Genomic DNA, 6,000 nt, shown 5'->3' with positions numbered 1-6,000 from the left:
TTTCTCCCTCCCCTCTTGCTAAACATACCTGCTCATCTTGTACGCAATCCGGCTTCCCTTGTCCGGAGAGGACGCTCGAGACGCCGTGGGAAGCGCAGCGGCCAGCTGGTGAGGTTGAAAGCTTACCTAGCGGACTATTCTGCCTGTGGAGCCCGGCGTCATTTTGGTTCGCCTTTGGTTCACTATGTATCCTGGCGTGCTATGGATCCTGCCGGGACCTGGTTGATACCGATTGTCGGCTCAGATATGGAGTATTCTCGCCAACACTCACCTCGCCCTAGGAAAGGCGGTGTTAACCATGGAAACCTTCGGTCTTTGAGTTATGTAACTCGTATGGCCAGTTCCCCTGCTCCTGTCAGAGCTGCCCTGGTCAACGCTAGATCGCTGGTGAATAAGACCTTCATTTTAAAGGAGCTTTTTTCCCAGCATAACTTGGATTTTCTATTTGTGACTGAAACTTGGTTAAATGTTGGTGAGTCGAGCCCTTTATCTGAACTTCTACCACTGGATTGCACATATTTTAACTCCCCGAGGACTACTGGTCGAGGAGGAGGACTTGCCGTTATTTTTAAGGATAAATACAATTGCAGGCAGTTGTCAATGATAACATTTTTGAGTTTTGAGTTAACAATGTTTGAATTGGGCAAATTTCAGCCCGTTTTGTGTGCTCTTATCTATCGACCTCCTAAATAACAAGCATTTTATCAGAGACTTTACTGAATTATTGTCTGAAATTATGCCAAAATATGATCGGATCTTAATTTTAGGAGATATGAATATTCATGTATGTTGTCCCACAAATCTGTTGGCTAAAGATTTTTTAGAACTAATTGATTCATTTAACCTTATACAGTTTGTAAGTGGTCCAACACAGATTCATGGCCACACATTAGATCTTGTCTTGTCATGCAGTTTGCCTATTTTAAATATTGAGATACAAAAGGCTGTTTTTTCTGATCATGCACCAATTTTATTTGATGTTTCCCTTCCAAACAATACTGTTAAGCAATGTGCTCCACCTCGTATCCGTAGGATGATTAAACCTGCCACTGCTGCACAATTTTCCGAAGCATTTAGTAATGTTGTAGACACTATAGAGCCGTCTGCTTTCCTATGTACAGATGAGCTTGTTTCCTGTTTTTCATCCACCTGTATAAATATTCTAGATAAAATCGCACCACTAAAGCCCAGGCGCTCCAAACCTAATTTTGAACCGTGGATTAATGATTTAACTCGAGCGGCTAGGCAAAAGTGTAGGAAAGCTGAACGCCAATGGAAAAAACATAAATTGCAGGTTTTTTATGATATCCTAAAGGATTGTTGGCATAATTATCAGAGAATTGTTAAAACTGAAAAGGCTAAATACCTCTCTGATGTTATTGATAAAAATGGCCATAAACCTCATGTTCTTTTTAGAACAATTAATTCTGTTCTTCATAACCCCCAATCTATAATGCAGGAAGAATCTACTGCGGCCTGTGAAAAATTCCTCCACTTCTTTGTGGAAAAGATTACCACTATTAGAGCTAGCATTTCACCTTCAGCCTTTGATCCTTCCATTTCCATAGAGTGTGCTGCAGTCCTCATTGAGTTTGAGCCTGTTTCCATCTTGGCCCTTAATGATATTGTTACACATTTAAAACCTTCAATCTGTCCCACTGATATCATCCCACCACGTATTTTTAAAGAGGTATGGAAAACTATTGGACCAAACATTCAAGCTATCATAAACAGTAGTCTGACTTCTGGTTATGTGCCACTTTGTTTTAAAGAGGCTGTGGTGCAGCCCCTTATCAAAAAACAAAATCTGGACACTTCAGTTCTTTCAAATTATCGTCCGATTTCTAAACTTCCTTTTGTGTCCAAGATTTTAGAGAAGGCAGTCCTAGTGCAGTTACAAGCTTATTTAGATCTGCATGGTATTCTTGAGGTGTTCCAGTCTGGTTTTAAAGCATTTCATAGCACAGAGACTGCACTTATAAAAGTTTTTAACGATCTTTTGATTTCAACAGATTCTGGAGATACTACAATCTTGATGCTTTTAGATCTTACAGCAGCATTTGATACGGTTGACCACAGTGTTCTTATCTCGCGTCTCGAGCACAACGTGGGGATTAAAGGCACTGTATTAAAATGGTTTAGATCATATCTCTCAGCGAGAGTGTTTAAAGTTGGGTATGGGGGCTCTACTTCACCAGCAGCACCAGTGACATGTGGAGTACCGCAGGGCTCTATTTTGGGACCGATTCTCTTCTCCCTTTACTTGCTTCCTTTAGGTTCCATCTTAAAGAAGCATAACATTAGTTTCCATCTGTACGCAGATGATTTACAAATCTACCTGCCTATAAAAAGTAAGGGTGAGGATTCGATAAAAAGGCTGTTAGATTGTGTTTATGACATTAAAGCATGGATGGCTTTAAACGTTTTACATTTTAATGAAAGTAAAACTGAAATTATGATTTTTAGACCTAGCAGTTTTACTAGTACCTCCAAATTGGACCTGGGACCCCTGACGCCCTACGTCAAGTCTATAGTAACGAACCTTGGGGTAAAGATGGATAGTGATCTTCACCTAGAGAAACAGATAAATTCTGTTGTAAAAGCTAGTTTCTTTCAACTTAGGCTACTTACCAAATTGAAGCCATTTTTATCTTTCAAAGATTTGGAGAGGGTTATACATGCTTTTATCACCACTCGCCTGGATTATTGTAATGCTTTATATATAGGAGTTAACCAGGCCTCTCTCTCTAGATTGCAAATAGTTCAGAATGCTGCCGCTCGACTCCTTACAGGAACCCGTAAACGAGAGCACATTATGCCTGTTCTTGCCTCTCTTCATTGGCTACCAGTTTGTTTTAGAATACAGTTTAAGATTTTATTGTTTGTTTTTAAATCTCTTCATGGTCAAGCCCCAGCTTACATAGATGATCTACTGAAGATGCATGCTCCTCTGAGGTCATTGAGGTCCGCTGACCAACTACTTTTATCTGTTCCCAGAACAAGACTTAAAAATAGGGGAGATCGAGCATTTTCAGTCGTGGCCCCTAGGCTGTGGAATGATCTGCCTATGCGTGTCAGAGTGGCTCCCAGCCTTGACAGTTTTAAATCAAGACTTAAAACTCACTTTTATTCATTGGCCTTTAAACCAGCCTGAGAGTTTATTTCTGCATTTTATTCTTTTAGTTTGTCACTTGATTAACTGTGTTTTGTGCTAATGTTATGTGTTTATAATTTGTCTGAAATTATGTCAGTGTCCAGCACTTTGGCTAACTTCGGTTGTTTTAAATGTGCTTTACAAATAAAATTGTATTGTATTGTATTGTATATCTAACTCTATAGAGGTAGAGTTGTGTGTCACCAGCGTAGCAGTGAATAGGAAAAGCCATGTTTCTGAATCACAGATCCTAGTGATGTCATGAAGATGGAGAAGAGAAGTGGTCCAAGCACTGAGCCCTGAGGCACTCCAGTAACTAGATGTTGGGTCTTAGACACCACACCCCTCCACGATACCCTAAAGGACCTACCTGAGAGGTAAGACTTGAACCATTGGAGTCCGGTTCCCGAGATGCCCTTCATCTTTAGGATTGACAGGAGGATCTGGTGGTTAACTGTGTCAAAGGCAGCAGACAGATCCAGCAGGATAAGAACTGAGGATTTGGAGGCTGCTCTTGCCAGTCTCAGAGCTTCAATTAACGAGAACAGGGCAGTCTCAAAAATATGACTCAACACCCAGAGGAATTAAAATCTTGAGTTAATAGATGAGTTTTTATCAATAATTTAAAACTCGAAATAGTCGGAGCCATCTGTGAACGGGTGACAAATTGCACAGTTTTAGGCCAGCGATCGAGAAGGCGCGGTCAACCTCTAATGCCGAGTTCACACTGAACGATTATAGGCCCGATTTTCGTTCGTTGACAGTATTTATGAGATCGCTGACAAATGCCCAAAATCATAGGCAAATCGGTGCTCGTTCACGTGAGTGATAATCAAGCAGTGTGAATTATCGAAGACTCGATCTGAGAAAATATCCATGAGATATTTAGCAGCTAAATATCTGGAGCTGTCGGCGATTCAAAATCCTGCTGTGTGAATGTGTTCTGACTGAAACCCCAACTGTCTTTGCAGAACACACAATCTTTGCTCCCCTCGTCTCCCCAACCATTTCCTCCTGCATAAGCTGATTTTGTTTCTCCTTTTCGCTGCAAATCAGTGCACAGACAAAAATCACAAATTTTCTTGCTGGCTATCATTTTTAATAACAGAACGGAAACGAATTGGCAACCATTACAGCGAAGACAAAATCGGTGTAATGTTCTCACGCTTTCGTGTACCTGTCGATAGCCTAGCGGCCGCATTTTGGACTGCCTGCAGACGCGCCAACGCTGTCTGGCTAACTCCTGTGTTTTCAATAATCGAGTAGTGAAAAAATAAATGTGTGAATAACTTTCTCAAGGTCATTAAAAGAAAGAAAGGTCTTTGCCTTGGCTATAAGGTTCAGATTAAAAAAGGAGGATTTGAACAACATTATTTGTTTGCTTATCAAATTTTTAGTTCTTTGTCATATAATACGCCTTAGTTCTTCACAGATGATTTATTGTACACAGCCAGGGGACCAAGATTAGAACTGAGAGAAACAGAATTTTTAATTGGTACAAATAACGGTCCACTTGAGGTCCTCACTGACATGGACACCCAGGAACTTAAAGCTGGGCACTTTCTCTACCACTTATCTCTGAAGCTCCTTCATCTTCTTGATGTTGAGAGACAAGTTATCTGCACACCACTCAACCAATCTACATACCTCATCTCTATAGCCGCCCCACCACTGCTGTATCATCAGTGAATGTGATTATTGTGTTAGTGGGGTAAACTGATGTACAGTCATGTGTGTAGAGGGAGTAGAGGAGGGTCAGGGTTGAGGAGACTTGTGTGCCTAGTCTGTGAGCGGTCCCTGAGAAAGTCCTTGATCCACAAACACAGTTGGTTTAACCACATGTTGGTTTACGCACCTTAAGTTGTATTAATTTAATTCTAAAGAGGTGTTATTAGGTCACACAGGTTGGACTCTCTTTTCATAAATGGTAGGCAGGAAACATGGGTAAAGTATAACAAATAAAAAGTATAAAAATGCAAAGATTTTATCGGTACAAAAGTTCATTTAAAAAGGAGGAAGAAATCACTTTAAAAAGTGTCCTCGGTGATACTGTATAGCATCTCTCACAGATTTAGGCATGGGCGGCATCTTGAAGGGGCATCTCCCCAGAAAAAAAAGAAAAGGAATGCGCGATCGGGGTTTTACCACTTATTTGCACATCACGTCAATGATATCATTTCACCGTGTGTCAATTAACCTGGATGGGACTTGGATTGTGCAACTGGAGAAGTACTCTCACCTGAGCAGGGTTTGGTTTATCGGTTCCGGGCTTCCACTGGGGAGACCTGAGGTGACTTCTGTAGTTCTAAATCAACAAAAACTAAAATTATGGCTAAGAAAAAGGTCTAACAATGTGTCTACACCCGACACGAGCGGCGCAACAAAAGACAATAGAACCAGTTATAATCAGTGATGTTGTCTACACTGGATGTGCGACGCGAGCGACAAATCTCTGACAAGAAATTGACCTCGTTTTATTGATGACGTACTGACATGAAGGACAAAATGCTTTGCAACGGGCGCTTTGGTGCGTCCAGTGTAGACAGCTTTTAGCTGTTGAGACGCGAGCGACAACGGTCCGGTGTAGACACGGTGTTAGCATCAGGAGCCTTCTTAAAATGAACGGTGTAAGCATCAGGAGCCGTGCAAGATGGGAAACGTGCAATAAATAAAGGTATGTAGCCTATGAAGCTATCACTCATCTTGTTATGAGTATAATATTATGCATATAATAAAATAGGCTAATATCACTTACCTTATACTATATGTTGGTTGCTATTACACATATTACACAACAAAATTCCTTTTTCTGTCTAACTAGCTAATGTAACCAGACAGAATGTTTT

Source organism: Leuciscus leuciscus (assembly GCF_965113295.1).
Source record: "Leuciscus leuciscus genome assembly, chromosome: 9".
Lineage (NCBI taxonomy): Eukaryota > Metazoa > Chordata > Actinopteri > Cypriniformes > Leuciscidae > Leuciscus > Leuciscus leuciscus.
This window is presented reverse-complemented; position numbering follows the sequence as displayed.